Source organism: Pan paniscus, chromosome 6 (genome assembly GCF_029289425.2).
Source record: "Pan paniscus chromosome 6, NHGRI_mPanPan1-v2.0_pri, whole genome shotgun sequence".
NCBI classification, from domain to species: Eukaryota; Metazoa; Chordata; class Mammalia; order Primates; family Hominidae; genus Pan; species Pan paniscus.
The window spans coordinates 87,465,800-87,484,303 of record NC_073255.2 but is presented as its reverse complement, the minus strand read 5'-3'; the positions used below and the strand labels follow the sequence as shown (position 1 = coordinate 87,484,303).

General features: G+C 45.6%; 1 long non-coding RNA gene across 1 annotated transcript; it reads right to left on the bottom strand.

The window, feature by feature from the left end:
- Window positions 1-1,873: 1,873 nt before the first annotated feature.
- On the bottom strand, window positions 1,874-16,722 carry LOC117981008 (uncharacterized). The gene is made up of 3 exons (XR_004672510.2): window positions 16,328-16,722; window positions 5,727-6,193; window positions 1,874-2,395 (listed from the first exon to the last, which is right to left on the bottom strand). It is a non-coding gene; the product is annotated as an uncharacterized LOC117981008 (long non-coding RNA).
- Window positions 16,723-18,504: the final 1,782 nt, after the last annotated feature.

Genomic DNA, 18,504 nt, shown 5'->3' with positions numbered 1-18,504 from the left:
TGGCCCAACCAGGTAAACTTCCACAGCTTTAAATAGGTTTGGTATTCTTGGTCTACCATGTGCACGTTGGTCTCCTATTTCCCCATTTAAGAATACATCTTGTTATAAGCATTGTGCCTGACATCGTGGAGCACAGAGGACACCTTTGTACTCTTCCCGTCCCAGGGAAATGCCAGCCTTCCTGAGAGTAGAGAGATGAGAACTTCATTAAGAATGCCACTCATACTGGGCACAGTGGCTCACATCTGTAATCTCGGCACTTTGGGAGGCCGAGGCGGGCGGATCTCCTGAGGTCAGAAGTTCGAGACCAGCTTGGCCAACATGGTAAAACCCTGTCTCTACTAAAAATACAAAAATTAGTTGTGCATGGTGGCACATGCCTGTAGTCCCAGCTATTGCGGAGGTTGAGGCAGGAGAATCTTTGAACCCAGCAGGCAGAGGCTGCAGTGAGCCGAAATCTTGCCACTGCACTCCAGCCTGGGTGATAGAAGGAGACTCTGTCTAAAAAAAAAAAAAAAAGCCAACTCAGAGCCCTAAGGATACATACAGGAGAAAACAGCTAGGATGCTCAAGACAGGAAAAGGTCTAGGTAACCTTTTTTAACTTCCTCAGCTGAGTGCATGCAGTTGGGGTAAACTGGAAGGTGAGAAAATGATTGCCAGTTTCTCCCCAGTCCCCAGTATTTCTGTACCTTCAGCCCTGCCTAGGCAAAATCTGCACATTCTGCAGGACAGGCTAACCTGTATACCCCAGTTCTCCTCACCTACTGAGATGCTTCGCCCACCTCACAGGTTTATCTTGAGAATGAAACGCAATCCTGTATGAGAGGTGCTTTGGAACTGGGGTCTTTCCCTCCCCTATCTCCCTGTTCTATCACCATCCTCCCCCTTCCCCACCTCTTGACAAGATTATTTCAACCCGACAAAGACATCAAGGCTGCTTTTTCATCAGAGCACTTAGTGTAGATCGTGACTTTATATTGATTTGCACAAGTTTTTTTCAATCTCTGCATCTACAACTAAGTAAGTACTCTGATGACAAATACACCAACTCTTGTTTAATACTTTTGCAAATACTGTTGGTGTATTTAATGTCATCCTCCTTTCTTCCTTGCCAACAGAAGCCTCATCGAGCATGACAGATCAAAGCCAGTCATGACAGCCCTGTCCTCTACCCAAGTTCTCTTGCACTTCATGAATGACCAGTAACTTCTTCCTGACTGATGATATATAAGGGGACATTTTCTAAAAGTGAGGGATATGGGGTAAGCTTATGTTTTCTTGATAGAGACATGCTAACCCGACTGACTCAGACTTTCCTTCTTCCTGCTTGGAAGTGGAAGTTATGGCTGGAGCTGCTGCAGCCATCTTGAGGACATGAGGCAGAGTCTCAGAGAATGCTGGAAATATAATCCCAGACATCATTTAGTCTATTAGCTAATACCAACAATTACCTGACACCAGGCTTCTCAATATAGAAGAGAAAGAAAAAAGAAATGTTATTTACTTAACCATCCTGGTTAGGTTTTCTGTTACTTGAAACCAAATACAACCTTAATTGACGTACTGTTGTTTTAGCTCCAGCACTGGATGCCATTGGTCCATACTTGGTACTTAGAAATGCCTATTGAGTAAATAACTAGAAGGATGAATGAATGACTAAATGGATCATCAATCTTTATGCCCTCTGTGGCACTTAGCTCAGAACCTGACATCTACTAGGCGCATGATAGATATTTGTTGAATTAAACGGAAGTGCCAAAAGTTATCATTTAGCACATTGAAGAGAGCGGCCAGAAATAATTCTCCAAAAAAACTCAACTGCCCATTGAAATAACATAGCAAAAACTGCCAGATATCTGAGTTGAGGAAAATAAGGAATTGAGAACATCTAGTACCCAAAAGCTGTGCTCCAATTTAGAAGGCTTAAAATAATACCACTCATCACTCATGTCTCCTAGCAAAGTACAAATTAGTGGCTTGGAAAATTCCTCTAAGCTCCAGGGTGAGATAGACATTAGCCTCAATAGGAAAAGCCCTCGTGGCCTGCTAGGCCTACTTCCCAGGGAGGGTTTGCCCAGGCTCAACAGAGTCCAGAAAATCACAGGGCACCTAATTTAAAACAATCATTGCAAAAGGTCGGATAAAATAGAAAGGCTCAGCGGCAGAGAAATGTTCCCAGCGCCAACAGAGGCAACTGCCTGGCAGCTCCCCAGCCACCAGCACAGAGCATGAGGGACTCCCTAAGTGAGAGGTTGGTCTTGCCTTATAGTCCATCCCCCAGTCTTCATCCCCACTTTCAGCAGGAAGGAGTCAGGCCCACTAAGTCCTCCGTGTTGACAGCTCTGCAGATGGCCTGGCCTTCCCTCCAGGGAAGAAGCATCATCTCTGGTCCACTTTGTCCCGCAGCAAGAAATGAGGATGAGAAAAACACAAGGCAGATTACTGAACATAAATTACTAATTCTTATTAGCATATGAAAATGCTTTCAGTGACAAGTACTGCTGAAATGTTGCTCATGGCAGCTAGACCCATGTGCGTGGAAACTAGCATATGTTCAAATACAACAGCGATGATTATGGACTGGCCACTCTGCTCCCAACATAGAATTTGATAATGTGGTTATAGAGACAGCAGGATACAATTGGGAAAACACAAGCTTTTGAGTCAGAGGGGCAGAATTCTGATACCAGCTAAACCATCCATTAACTAAGTTCTTTCTATGGGCCTCAGTTTTTTCATTTATAAAATAAGCTTGGCTGGGCACAGTGGCTCACACCTATAATACCAGCACATTGGGAGGCCGAGGCAGACAGATCACTTGAGGTCAGGAGTTCAAGACCAGCCTGGCCAACATGGTGAAACCCCGTCTCTACAAAAATACAAAAATTAGCCAGACATGATGGTGGGTGCCTATAATTCCAGCTACTTGGCAGTCTGAGGCGGGAGAATCATTGAACTTGGGAAGCAGAGGTTGCAGTGAGCTGAGATCGCACTGTTGCACTCCAGCCTGAGTGACAGTGCAAAACTCTGTCTCAAAAAAATAAAATAAAATAATATAAAATAAAATAAAATAAAATAAAAATTAGCCTTAATAATATTTAAGCCCAAAAGTTACAAGTGGATATTAAATAAAATCATGTAGATAAAACGCTTTGCAGAATGCCTAACTACTTGCAGGAATGATAAATATGCATGCATGTGCACACCCATACTTATTTAGACACTGTTCTTCTTTTAATTTTAACATTTTTAGAGACAGAGTCTCCCTCTTTTACCTGGGTTGGAGGGAAGAGGCAAGATCATGGCTCACTGCAGCCTCAAACTCCCGGGTTCAAGCGATTCTCCTGCCTCAGCCTCCCAAGTAGCTGTGACCACCAGTGCATACCTGGCTAATTGTTTTTATTTATTTATTTATTTATTTATTTTTTGTAGAGACAGGGTCTCACTGTGTTGCCCAGGCCAGTCTTGAACTCCTACACTCAAGCCATCCTCCCACCTCAGCTTCCCAAAATGTTGGGATGACAGGCATGAGCCACTGTGCCCGGCCTCAGACACTATTCTTTATGATACTGTACAGAAGAGGAAACTGGGACTTGGGGGTGAAATGACAAGGGACGGATCTTGAAACCACCAGAACTGAACCCGGAGCCAAGGCTTCCTGAAGTCACAGACTGTGCTCCCTCCCCAGTCCTGCTCTCAAGAGGTTGGAGTTCAGCACACACACACACACACACACACACACACACACACACACACACACACACACACACACGGGAAAGGTCTTAGAAATCCAGCCCTGCTGCTCATAGAAGCAATAGGTGAGCTCTCTCCAGTTCTTCCACTCTCCTTCCTCATCTTTTTTAGCCTGAGCCTTTAGTTCTGGTTCTGACGCCTGAGACCAAGAATTGCTCAGCTCTCCAGAGGATTCCACTGAGTAAGGAGCTGGCTAAGCCAGATCAAGTGGAAATTAAAAAGGACCTTGGGGACTGCAGACCCAAGCTTCATTAAAACCTAATGAAAACCTGCCAGGAGGCTGAACACAGGTGCTCATGAGCTTTTTTTTTTTTTTCCCCTTTGCAGCTTTTTATATGATTCTATGTCTGGAAAGTCAATAGTGAACTTAGCCAGAAATAGAGGCTGGATCCAGCAGCCTGGGGTGCCTGTAGCCACACCTTCCAAACTGAAAATGGGGCTGTGTAGTCTGATGCAGGTGCCTGAGATGGGGAAGGCCCTTAAAAGGCAGGGGAGGCCAGGCGTGGTGGCTCATGCCTATAATCCCAGCACTTTGGGAGGCCGAGGCAGGCAGATCATGAGGTCAGGAGTTCGAGACCAGCATGGCCAACATGGTGAAACACTGTATCTACTAAAAATACAAAAAAAAAAAAATTACCCGGGTGTGGTGGCACGCACCTGTAATCCCAGTTACTCAGGAGGCCGAAAATCACTTGAACCCAGGAGGTGGAGGTTGCAGTGAGCCGAGATTGCACCACTGCACTCCAGCCTGGGCAACAGAGTGAGACTCTGTCTCAAAAAAAAAAAAAAAAGTCAGGGCACAGGTCCATGGGACAGAAGTCATCTCTGAGATGAATGAGAGTGCTTATCACATAGCAGCTAAGGCTGTGGATAGGGAAGCAAATGGGGGAGAAGAGAGAGGTGGGTGGTAGGAAGGATCTAACATTTCTTATGCCCCGACTAACTCTAAGTTCAAGAGTAATGTTCACTTCCTCCCACCCCTGCCACGCAACAACCACTTCCATGTTTACCACGAGACTTCTGAACATCTTGGGTGTGTTTACACTGAAGAGTCCAGTGCAGTAGATATTTATAGGGTTTTGAGCCTTTCAGTGTCCATTTCACCTTTGATAGCAGCATTTTTATTTTCATTTGGGAAATTCTCTCCCTCAAGAAATAGCCTGGCATAGCCAAGTAGTAGAGATATGGCATCCAGGTAACATTGATTGGCTAATCCTCATTAGAACATGAATCCTTTTGTTGCTTTGTTTGTTTGAGAGACAGTCTCGCTCTGTTGCCCAGGCTGCAGTGCAATGGTGCAATCATAGCTCACTGCAGCTTTGACTTCCTGGGCTCAAATAACCCTCCTGCTTCACTCTCCTGATTAGCAATGACAATAGGCATGGGCCACCATGCCTAGCTAATTTTTAAATGTTTTTTCTATTTTGTAGAGATGAGGTCTTATTATATTGCTCAAGCTGGTCTTAAACTTCTGGGCTCAAGAAATCCTGCCACCTCAGCCTCCTGATTAACAATGACAACAGACACACGCCACTACACCTGGCTAATTTAATTTTTGTAGAGATGAGGGGCTCACTACGTTGCCCACACTAGTCTTGAACTCCTGGCTTCAAGTGATCCTCCCACCTCAGTCTCCCAAAGTTCTGGAGTTACAGGTGTGAGCCACAACGCCTGGCTAAGAACATGAATCTTATGCAGGGGCAATGAGCCCGAAGATGGTAGATGCTCATTTATTCCAGTAGCAGTGCTCTGGTGGGACTATCAAAATGCATGCTACTTTGACCCTTGTATTTCCTTTAGTCCTTGTTCCCTCTGTGCCTGGTCCTCAGCATTCCTATCACTTTCAGGGGCTCCTCCCATTCTCCAAAACATAGACAATGGCAAAAGCAGCTAATCATGTTGTTGCTTGTGATTATTGTAGAACCAAACTGGGGTCCATTCATGCTGGGCACAGTAAAACCAGATACTCACACTGAGCTTTTGCAGTGGCAGAAAAGAAGGCATTTAGTTGCAGGGTGCCAAGCAAAAGAATACGGGCAGCTCTTGCTAAAGAACTGATCTCCCCAATGGCTTGCAGGGAAAGGTTTTTAAAGGCAGGGGTGCATTTCAGGAATGCAGAAGTTACAGACAGTATGTGGAGGTTACACATTGGTTTTGGGTTAGGAGTGGGATAACTTGAAGTGGGGGCTTACAGGTCATAGGTGGATTCAAAGATTTTCTGATTTGCAATTGGTTGAGGAAAGGAAGCTTTGCTTAAAAATTTGGATTTAGCAGAAAAAAAATGTTAATTAGCTCAGGAATGCGATGCTCTCCAAGCCCCTCAGGAAGAAATTTAGATCAAAGAAAGGTGGTTGGAGATCAGCCTTCATTTTCCCCTATCTGAGGTCTCTGGGCCAGCAGATCTATTCGATGAAGTTCCTCGGTGGGGCTCTGGGTTTCTGAAAGACAAATCAGTGACATATGTTAAGATGTCATCTTTAGTTTTCATAGGAAAACCAAACACCTCTGGACTCTAACTTTTCCAGCTATTGTTTTAAGCTCCTATTACCTTCTTGTTTATCAAGTTGCTCATTAACTTCTCAGGGCTAGCTAGGTGCCTGGAATTTTCCTTGATGGAACTGGAAATTTTCCTTTATTTTCATGCCTGAAAGAGCTCACGGGCCACTAAAAGAGGGTCCCTGTTCTGTCTCATGATCACCCAGAATTCTGCAATCACTGTCTGGAATTAGCTGGACATGGTGCTCCATGCCTGTTGCCGTTGCTAATTGGGAGACTGAGACAGGAGGGTTGCTTGGGCCCAGGAAGCCAAGGCTGCCATGAGCTATGATGGCACCACTGCACTCCAGCCTGGGCAACAGAGCAAGACCAACTCTCAAACAAACAAAGCAACAAAAGTATTCATGTTCTAGTGAGGAGTAACCAATCAACGCTGCTTGGATCTCTGCTACTTGGTCATTCCAGATCAATCAGGGTGCTGCTAATACAGACACTGTAAATCAGGGGGCCCCAAACCCTGGGCCATGGATCAGTCTGATACTGGTCCACGGCCTGTTAGGAACTGGGCCACACAGCAGGAGGTGAGCAGCGGGTGTGTGAGCGAAGCTTCATCTGTATTTACGGCCACTCCGCATTGCTGGCATGACCACCTGAGCTCAGCCTCCTATCAGATCAGTGGCGGCATTAGATTCTCATAGGTGTGCAAACCCTACTGTGAACTGCGCATACGAGGGATCTAGGTTGCGAGCTGCTTATGACAATCTATTGTCTGATGATCTGTCACTGTCTCCCATCACCCCCAGATGGAGCTGTCTCATAGCAGGCAAACAAGCTCAGGACTCCCACTGATTCTACATGATGGTGAGTTGTATAATTATTTTGTTATATGCTGCAATGTAATAATAATAGCAATAAAGTGCATGATAAATGTAATGCATTTGGATCATTGCAAAACCATACCCCCAACCCCAGGTCCATGAAAAATTGTCTTCCATGAAACCAGTCCCTGGTGCCAAAAAGGTTGGGGGCTGCTGCTATAAAACACATGAAGAAATCTGTGACAGTAGGCAAGGGTGGCTAGTGTGGACAGGAACTTGGAAGAAGCAAGAACAGGATGTTAATGACAAGGCAGTTTAGTGAAGAATTATACTGGATAGTACCTTGACATTGGACCAGAGTACGGGAATATTTGACTCCAGTGTAAATAGTCACCAAAAGGCCCCATCGTTAAGGAACCTCTTAATAGGTAGTTAGATTGACCCTTTTTTCCGTACTAGTCACCCTGCTCTACAAATACCCAAGTACTTATGTTAGAATCCAGTGGAAAACATGGCAACTCCGGTACTATGTCTGGAGGTTCAGAATAGGCCCAGCAACATGGACTTCCTCTCACCAAGGCCCTCCTGTCACCTGTTGTCACTGTAGATTGACCAGTAGGCTGACATCAGCAGCCAACCTTGGATATGAGCAGGGCTGCTATCATAACACGCCTCCAGGAGGTCATCCAGCTACCTGGTGGCAGGTGAATGACACTGGGTCCTTCCTGTTATGGAGGGCTCTGCAATTTGTCCTTGTTGGAGCAGACCTTTATTCTGGATTTCATTTTCCTTCTGCTTCCTGGCCTGTCAGACCTCTGCTAGCACTGTCATCCGTCAAGTTACTGAATGCATTATTCACTGTCTCATACAACATTGCTTCTGACCAAAGAATGTACTCCCCAGGCAGAGAAGAAAGGCAATGAGCTGAGGCCCATGAAATCCACTCTGATCATGAATCCTATCACCCAGAAGCATCTGACTTTACAGATTGGCAGAACGGCTCACTGATGGCTCAATTACAGTGCCAGCTGGAAGGCGATACCTCCAAGATTGGGTGCTATCTTGCAGGAGGCTGTTTGCTGGGGTCCCGGGGAGGGTCTTTGTCCCCCCCTAGCTAGAACACATGGATCTAATACCAAGGATAGGGGAGTGGAGTGAGAAGGGCATTGCTTGTCAACTTTCCTAAAGACCTGCTTATAAATGGTTTATCTCCTATACCCATGATTCTGACTCTTGCAGGAGAGGGAGTGGCGTTGGAAGCTGAGACCTCCACCCAGATATTTCCTGCTGTTCACTTTACTAAGAAAAGAGAGGTTACTATGTTGGTTGGGATGATTACCTAAATTATCACAGGGAAATTAGGCTGCTATTACACAATAGGGAGTAGGAAAAATACAGACGGAACTCAGGGGATCCCTGGAATAGTCATACCACTATGACTTGATATAAAAGTTAACGGAAGACCACAGAAACCCTGCACTGGCAGGCAGGTGCACTGAGAGGTCAGCACCCTCCAGATGAAGACTGGGCTTTCCTAACCTGCCTGGGAGCTCCGCCATTCCATCAGCTGACATCCTGGGGAAAAGGCAAGGGAAAGCTGGAAGAGAGGTGTTGCCAACACCAGCTATGGCCTCATGGATACTTCATTCATTCATTCATTCATTCATTCATTTGACAAATATTTATTGAGTATCTCCTATATGCCTAGCACTGTCTTGGCACAAAGGACAAAGCAATGAATGAAACAGACCAAGTTCCCTTTTTTTGTGGAGTTTGTGTTTTAATGGAGAGGCAGATCCTAGACCATATCAATACATAAAATATCTATTTTGCTAGAAGGCGGTGACAGGTTCAGGGGAAAATAAAGGGAGAGAAGGAGAATAAGGTGTCAGAGGATGCTTGTGATATTAAACTGTGTGGTCAGGGAGGCCTCCCTGAGAGGTGACATTTGAATGAAGATATGAAAGATGTGAGGGAGCAGGCTGTGTGGGTGTTTCCAAGCAGAGGGACAGCCAGTGCATACATCCTGCCGTGGGGACATGCCAGCCTCTTGTGTTTGAGGATTAATACAGAGGCCAGGCTAGCTGCTGAAGAGTGAGTGAGGGGGATACAGTTGGGGACACCAGATCAGTAAGTCATGGGCACCACTTCCCAGGGACTCTGCTTTCATGGGAAGGAGTTTGATTTCTAGTGGCAGAGTGCTGGGGTTAGGGCAGGATGGTGTGTATTGATCTGACAACACTATATCAGTTTCACTCTGGCTGCAGTGTTGAAACAGACAGTAGTGGGGCAGGAAAAGCAGAAGGCATGAATTAGCAGGCTACATCGGCAACCCCAGATCAGCCAGCAGTGTTTGCATCAGAGCTGTAACGGTAAAGAGGTGTAGAGCTGTTGGATCCTGGATTTATTTTGAAAGTAAAACCCAGCACTTTGGGAGGCCGAGGCGGGCGGATCACGAGGTCAAGAGATCGAGACCATCCTGGCCAACATGGCGAAACGCTGTCTCTACTAAAAAAACAAACAAACAAACAAATTAGCTGGGCATGGTGGCATGCGCCTGTGATCCCAGCTACTCATGAGGCTGAGGCAGGAGAATCTCTTGAACCTGGGAGGCGGAGGTTGCAGTGAGCCGAGATCGCTGGAGATAGAGTGAGGCTCCGTCTCAAAAAAAAAAAAAAAAAAAAAAGTTAAACCAATGATACTTGCTGAAAAAATTTGACATACCATGAGAACAAGAGGGGGCCGGGGTGTCCCCAAGGTTTCTGGACTAAGCCACAGTGATGGGGGAGAGGGTGCAGGTTTTAGGGGGAGACTAGGAACGCATGTTGGGTATGTGAAAAGGTAGACATACAGGTAGAGACGGAGAGGGGCTGGTGGTTATAAACAAGGTGTGTGGTTTATGTCAGGTATGCATTTTTGGATTTTAATGATCCCTTTGTCTCACACTGTACATAGGTTGGATGGGTCATAGTTAAATTAGCCATTTACTTCAGAAACTGCAGAATATCCAGGTGGGCTCATGCAAAAAGTGGAGGGGAAGGAAGAGATTCTGGATGTGGAGTGGGAGGCGTGATTGATAATTTAATTTGCCTTTTTGGTGAAGAGGTGAGAGTATTTTCAGTAGTACCTGGAATATTGCATTACGTTAAGTGGAGGTATTCTGGGAGAAACACATGCAGGAGAAGAAGTATGACTGTAGACCGGATGCAGTGGCTCACGCCTGTAATCTCAGCACTTTGGGAGGCAGAGGCGGGTGGATCACCTGAGGTCAGGAGTTCGAGACCAGCCTGGCCAACATGGCGAAACCCTGTCTCTACTAAAAATACAAAAAAATTAGCCGGGCATCGTGGCAGGTGCCTGTAATCCCAGCTACTTGGGAGGCTGAGGCAGGAGAATTGCTTTAGCCCGGGAGGCGGTGGCTGCAGTGAGCCGAGATCGCACCATCGTACTCCAGCCTGGGCAACAAGAGCGAAACTTTGTCTCAAAAGGAAAAAAGAAATCTGACTGTAAGTGTTGCATTGCAGTGGACAATTCCTGGCTTCTCAGCACCCATTCCGCTTTCCTTTGTGCTTCCTTCTCAGGGACTGCCTTGATAAGTTACGAACCTCAGGTTTCTCTTCTGTGTAATGAGGATAACGATTGTGCCAGGTGCCACACCCCAGATCTGCTAACTCCAGCTCTGGGACCCTTAAACTAGCTTCTCAATCTGCCTGTTGAACATGGGGATTGCAATCCTCGGGTAAGATTCAGTCTGCAGCCCACCCAACCATGGTCTAGGCATGGAGCATTTATCTGGCTTCCCATTTGCCCTGGACCTAATTCATCCTTTAGCTCTCCCAAGGGACAAAGCTCTCCATCCTGAACAGAATCTAGTTGACTGTGATCTTGCCCTTTCATCCTAGTTCCAATTAAGCATTTCCACCCAACTGACATAGTACGAAACCCTGGCTCTGCTATCCTTTGTTGGAATTCACTCACTTGGAAGGGTCTCAAAGGATTAGGGTGAATGGAAACAGGGAGACAAAAGTGTATGCCAGGAAAGAGTCAGGCTTGACAGAGAAATCCGGGTCTATCATGAACACAAAGTAAGCCTGAACTGGTTGTCAGGAGCCATTGGATGGCCAAAGGGATCAGAGATCTGGGGACAGTGGATTTGGAGATCCCCAGGATAACAGGTGCCTGGGAAAGTGATGAGGATGTATGCCAGAAGCAGAGGGAGGAGATACTGCTCCTGACTGGCCTTCTTGTTGCTCTCTAATGGTGAGTTTCATGCTGTGTCAAGGCCTGGAAGCCACACAGCCCCTGCTCAGCTATTTCAGATACTGTCACCTAGACTGTAATTAGCCACAGTCTTTGTACATGGAACTTTGGAATCTTGGCACCTGCTGCCAATGGGACCAGTTTCTCCCTGTCCCAGTGTTATTCTGGCCATAGCTCAGTGCCACATTTACTGTCCCCTCCCTTCCCACCTTGGAAATGAACCATTGCTGTCAATTTCCTGTCCAGAGTGACTTTCAGAGACGCACCGAGGAGCATTTTATTGAAGTTGGGAAATTGGAAAGCATCTCAATTTCTCTTGCACCAAGATTTTATTATTTCCTTTGAAGTGAAATTTCAAATACACCAGACAAGTCTATGCTCAAATGGAGGTATGAAAATGCATGTAAAAATCAAAGAGAAGAGGATTTTGGTTGTCTCCTATTTTGTATCCTGCCTGTCCTTGCTTGCCTACCTTGCATTTATTAATGAAGAGATCACCTCTGCACATCCACAAGCAGATAACCACACACTGCTTCAAAATCCCAGGGGAAAAAAAAATTCTAAGATGTTTAAAGTCTTATTTCAGACACTCATTTTTGCTATTTTTACTTTGGAGACAGTCATCACCCTAATAAAAATACTGCTTATTTCTGTATGTTCTATGAAAGCATGTGTTACATTAATAATATAGTTTGACATGTCCCCACCCAAATCTCATCTTGACTTGTAGTTCCCATAATCCCCACATGTGGTGGGAGGGACCTGGTGGGAGGTAACCGAACCCTGGGGGTTCGGTTACCTCCATGCTGTTCTCATGATAGTGAGTTCTCATGAGAGCTGATGGTTTTATATGGGCCTTTCCATCAGCTTCACTCTGCATTTCTCCTTCCTGCCACCATGTGGAGGATATGTTGGCTTCCTCTTCCACCATGATTATAAGTTTCCTGAGGCCTCCCAGCCCTGTGGAACCAAGAGTCAATTAAATCTCTTTCCTTTATAAATTACCCAGTCTTGGGTATGACTTCATAGCAGTGTGAGAACGAACTAATACAATTAATAATCCAATATAACAATGTATTTTAATCACATATTACAGGCTTCAGATACATAGAATTAAATAAGTTGTTTTTTTTTTTTGAGATGGAGTCTCACTCTGTCGCCAGGCTGTAGTACAGTGGCCCTATCTTGGCTCACTGCAACCTCTGCCTCCTGGGTTCAAGTGATTCTTCTGCCTCAGCCTCCCGAGAAGCTGGGACTACAGGCATGCGCCACCACACTCAACTAATTTTTGTGTTTTTAGTAGAGACGGGGTTTCATCCTGTTGGCTAGGATGGTCTCAATCTCTTGACCTCATGATCTGCCCACCTCGGCCTCCCAAAGTGCTGGGATTACAGGTGTGAGCCACTGTGCCTGGCCAAAATAAATATTTTTTTAAAAAATGACCTTGGACTTGGACTTGGAAGTGACATTATAGGTTATCAAATTTTACCTTCTACCTAAGAATCCTTCTGTGCCTCTTGTGTCAAATGTGGATCCTTTTGAGGGAAAAACTAGTGGTCAGATAAAGAGAGCCTTCATTTGCCCTTATCAACTTTCTGGATCTAGATATAGGTCCCATCTGTAAAAAAAAAATTATTAGAGATTAGGTCTTATTCTGTCACCCAGGCTGGAGCACAATGGCATGATCATAGCTCACTATAGCCTTGGCCTCTTAGGCTCAAGTAATCCTTCTGCCTCAGTCTCCTGAGTAGCTGGGACCACAGGTGCATGCCACCTCTCCAGCTATTTTTTTTAAAATTATTTTTGTACAGACAAGGGTCTCACTATGTTGCCCAAGCTAGTCTTGAACTCTTGCTCTTAATTGATCCCCTGGCTCAGCCTCCCCTGGAGTTACAAATGTGAGCCGCCACATCCAGCCAGTAAATGTCTTTTTCACTGGGTAAACACAAAGGCATTCCCTTGCATTGGTCTTCTCTAGCCCTTTACTGCCTGGTATACAGGGGAGTCAAGGTCGATCCAAGTCTGATCAAGATAGAATGTCACTCAACAGCCTCTGTCTCAATGTTCAGTGGGACTTGGGACAAAATCCCCTGAACTTCAACCTAGGATGAAGTGAGTTCCTGTTACCTGAATAGCTTGGAAGCTACGGCTGCTTCTACCCACCTGCCCTGCCCAGCATTAGCTGGCCAAAGCTCCTGCCTCTGCCTTGAATCGCACTCTATTCCCCCAGTTTCCCTACCCTGTGTCTCCATCTTTGTCTGGGGTTCACGCCCTCCCCTGAATTCCAGCCCACTGACACGAGATCTTGATACCTACTTGGCTCTTAGAGTCTTTGTATTGCCCAATCCTGGTCCATTCCTGGAAGTTTGCTGAATCTTGCAGTGAATGGGGAGAACTCACCTAATTTAGAACAACTCCACGGTTGTTCAATGAACATTATGCCTTCCTCTCCTGGACGCTGCTACAGATGTTTCTGGTGCAGGTATTTTTGTCAGCCATACCTGAACCTACAATCACCTTTAAATACCATGTCTCAAACATCTACCACTGAATCAGTCTCTGCAACCTCTCCTCTGCAGTCTAGTGATCAGTGTGAACTGCGTCCTCCTGTCTGTGGACCCTCTGTGGTCCTCTGTGCCAAGTCTGCCTTGCACAAACATGATGATTTTCAGATATTTGGAGGCAAAATTCCAAACCAACCTCATCAGTAACTATCTAGTACTTGCCCCAGATATCGGCATTAAATATATCTCATGTTCCATCAACATACACCCAGACAGTCATCACTTGACGATCACATGAAGGGCTCACTCCTAGCTCTTTCCAGGACTAATCCCAGCCTTTGCTCTGATGGAGTGGGAACTATTCATTCTCCAGCAGAGACATTGCAAGCAAATGCTTATTTGAGGCCTTTGGCAAGGATAACTGGCACTCTTTCTAGCTCATTTGTTGCTATCAAATTCCTGACTCAGCCCACTTGTCATCGCCTCTTGACAAGTCGGCATTTCAGAGCTGGGTTTGTTTCTCTTCCCTCGCAAGCAGTAAACACCATCCTATGCAAGAAATGAAGCTACCCTTCAATGCAAGAACCAGGTGTGATGGTGACTATTGAGTGTCAACTTGATTGGATTAAAGATGCAAAGTATTGTTCCTGGGTGTGTCTGTGAGGGAGTTGCCAAAGGAAGTTAACATTTGAGTCGGTGGACTGGGAGAGGCAGATCTCCCCTCAATCTGGGTGGGCACCATCTAATCAGCTGCCAGCATGGCTAGAATAAAGGAGGCAGAAGAACGTGGAAAGACTTGACTTGCTGAGTCTTCTGGCCCTCATCTTCCCTTGTGCTGGATGCTTCCTGTCCTTGAACATTAGACTCCAAGTTCTTCAGCTTTTGGACTCTTGGACTGACACCAGTGGTTTGCCAGGGGCTCTTGGGCCTTTGGCCACAGACTGAAGTCTGCACTGTCAGCTTCTCTACTTTTGAGATTTTGGGACTTGGACTGGCTTCCTTGTTCCTCAGCTTGCAGATAGCCTATTGTGGGACCTTGTCTTGTGATCAGGTGAGTCAATACTTTTTAATAAACTCCACTTTGTATACACATCTGTCCTGTTAGTTCTGTCCCTTTAGAGAACCCTGGCTAATACACTAGGGTTCTTTGGTCCCCTAGTAAGTACATCCAGCTCAAATAAAATTAGTGAAAAAATGGCAGGGGAAAACTTCAAAATCCTTAGTCACCGAAAATGATGCAAATAATGCTTTTCCTTTAGATAAAGCAGTTTAGGTGGCAAAATGTCAGGAAATTGCACAAGGTCTTCTCCAACTCTAATGCTAGAGGAATTATGATGTTCTTGGGGGAGGTGAAGAGTTTATGTTCATTTTTTAAAAAGAAAACTACAATTAAAGTCCTCAGGGAGTCAACATTTTTCACATTCTCTGCAGCAGGCGTATTTTACTAAAAGAGAACTAGAACTCGGCTGTCAGCTGAATTAATATACAGGCTGAGAAGCTCAGGTTCACTAAGCTGTATGTGATAAACTGGTCCTGTGGGGTCCGGAGACCAACAGGGTATATTTCAGGGAAATAGAAGCCATTAAGCACCATCATCTCAGTGTCTTGTACGTCTTATGTACAAAGGCACTCATAATTAAAATTAGCCATTAGCTTGTAAATAAAATGCTTTCAAAGCAAAAGTGTTATGTTATTATCTCTATCCTACCCGGTTTATCTGCCTGGCCTCTATTTGTGATAATATCTCCATCTTTATTTCCATCTAATAGGTCTCCTTTAATCTAATCAGCACTGGTTTGATTTAATGGAGAGCTATGGAAAAGCCAGGTAAAATGATAGAATGAAAAACATCTACTCAAAACTCACCAGGGCTAAATGTTGTCTCCAGCACAAAGATCATACTTGAAGGCTAGTATTTAACATGCTCCATGACCTGGATCTAACCAGGATTTCCAACCCCTTTCCATGACTTGTACTTTGAGGCATTTATCATTTTATCAGCCTGCACTCTTCTTCCTTTCCGATGAGAAACTGGCTCCAAATTTTATCTCACCACCCCTCCCATTACTTCCAACAAATGTCCCTTCCCCAAGCCCAAACATGTGGTTTTAGAATTGACATTCATGTTCTTGCGAGTTCCATGTTTTTACAGGTTCCCTCCTCTCTGCTCATAGCTGGTGGTCTGAGATGGGCTACCAGTCTGGACAGGATTGCAGAACCGAAACCAGCATTCAAGTTCCTCCTTGGTGGCAAATCTGGAAGATATGCTAACAGGAGAGCCAGTGCCTTGTTTCCTGCCAGGAAGCGATAGACACTCTTAAGACAGCGGCCCCCAACCTTTTTGGCACCAGGTACCGGTTTCATGGAAGACAATTTTTCCACGGACTGGGGGTTGGGGGTGGTTTTGGGATGATTCAAGCACATTACATTCATTACGCACTTTACTTCTATACTACTACATTGTAATATATAATAAAATAATTCTACAACTCACCATTATGTAGAATCAGTGGGAGCCCTGAGCTTGCTTTCTTGCAACGAGAAAGTCCCATCTGAAGGTGATGGGAGACATGACAGATTATGATGCGTTAGATTCTCATAAGGAGCGCACAACCTAGATCCCTCGCATGCGCAGTTCACAATAGGGTTCGTGCTCCTAAGAGAATCTAACGCCGCTGCTGATCTGACAGGAGGCGGAGTCCAGGCGGGAATGTGGGTGACGGGTAGCAGCTGTAAATACAGAGGAAGCTTTGCTCCCTGACCTGTCACTCACCTCTTGCTGCATGGCACACACTTCCTAACAGACCACAGACGGATACAGGCCCGTGGCCCAAGGGTTGGGGACTCCTGGTCTAAGAGACTGAAAATAACAAACTGAGAAAATCAAAGATAAGGGATGGTGAGACTGAGTCCTGGAGATTTTCAAGCCACTTGTCTCATTTGTCATTGGAACTAGCTGTGCCTGTCACAATTTTGTGAGCCTTCCTATTAATTTCCATTTTTACCTAAGCTATGGCAAGATGATGTTTCTGTCACTGGCATTCAGAGTAATTTCAGTGAACACATACGGTATGTGCTCTTTCACCCATCGGCTTGCTTTTGTAGATGCTATTTCCTTTCTGGGAATTCATTTCCTCATCTCTGATCCGCCTTCTTTTCAACATTGAGTTTACATGCCAAAGCCTTCATTAAAAATGGTAACCAGTATTCCCAGCTAAAGTGGCTATGCTGTCTTCTGTTCTATAGTACACACTTTTAAAGTGTTAATTATTTATAGTCATTCATTCATTCATTCATTTTTTTGAGATGGAGTCTCTCTCTGTCGCCCAGGCTGGAGTGCAGTGGCACCATCTTGGCTCACTGTAACCTCCACCTCCTGGGTTCAAGCGATTCTCCTGCCTCAGCTTCCTGAGTAGCTGGAATTACAGGGATGCGCCACCACCCCCGGCTAATTTTGTATTTTTGGTAGGGACGGGGTTTCACCATGTTGGCCAGGCTGGTCTTAAACTCCTGACCTCAAGTGATCTGCCTGCCTCGGCCTCCCAAAGTACTGGGATTACAGGCGTGAGCCACTGTGACTGGCCAATTTTTATTTATTTATTTATTTTAAGACAGAGTCTCGCTCTGTCACCCAGGCTGGAGTGCAGTGGTGCAGTCTCGGCTCACTGAAACCTCTCCCTCTCAGGTTTAGCAATTATCCTGCCTCAGCCTCCAGAGTAGCTGGAATTACAGGCATGTGCCACCACACCCAGCTGATTTCTGTATTTTTTCAGTAGAGATGGGGTTTCACCATGTTGCCCAGGCTGGTCTCCAACTCCTGGACTTGAATGATCTTTTCACCTTGGCCTCCCAAAGTGCTGGGATTACAAGCATGAGCCACTGCACCCAGCCCACACTGCTTCTTGATGGCAGTCATATTTTCCCTTCTGGTAAACCTATATATGTACTTGTCTGATCTTATCTCTGATCTCCCAGTAATGGTAGGGTTTCATAAGGACAGGGATTGTGTGATCATTGGTTTACTTCATCTCCCGTATGGGACTGTCATGTGAAAAGGAACATTCACTTCACTTTCTTTTGAGTTTCTCCTAGTTCCTCTGAGCACTGGGAGCAGAGTTCTGGAAGTAGTTACATATCTTAATCAGCAAATTTTATCTAACAATGCTGTCCCCTCCCCTCCCCTTTCCTCCCCTCCCCTCCTCTCCCGTCCCCTCCCCTCCCCTCCTCTCCCCTCCTTTCTTCTCCTCTCTTCTCTCCTCTTCTCTCCTCTCCTCTCCTCTCCTCTTCTCTTTTTGAGACAAGATCTTGCTCTGATGCCCAGGCTGAAAGGCAGTGGCTCAATCATAGCTGACTGCAGCCTTGACTTCCTGGACTCAAACAATTCTTCCACTTCAGTCTCCCAGGTAGCTGGGACTACGGGCATGCGTCACCATGCGCAGCTGATTTTTGCTTTAATTTTTTTGTAGAGATGAGGGTCTCACTATGTTGCCCAGGATGGTCTCAAACTCCTGGCTTCACGTCATCCTCCCACCTCACCCTTTCAACACATTGGGATTACAGGCATGACAGACTACACCTGGCCACAACAGTCCTGTAAGCCTGAGTTTAGAGTTTAGTTTGGGCCCTTGGGATAGGCACTTTTACCCACATCGAGGTTGCTTGATAGACAAC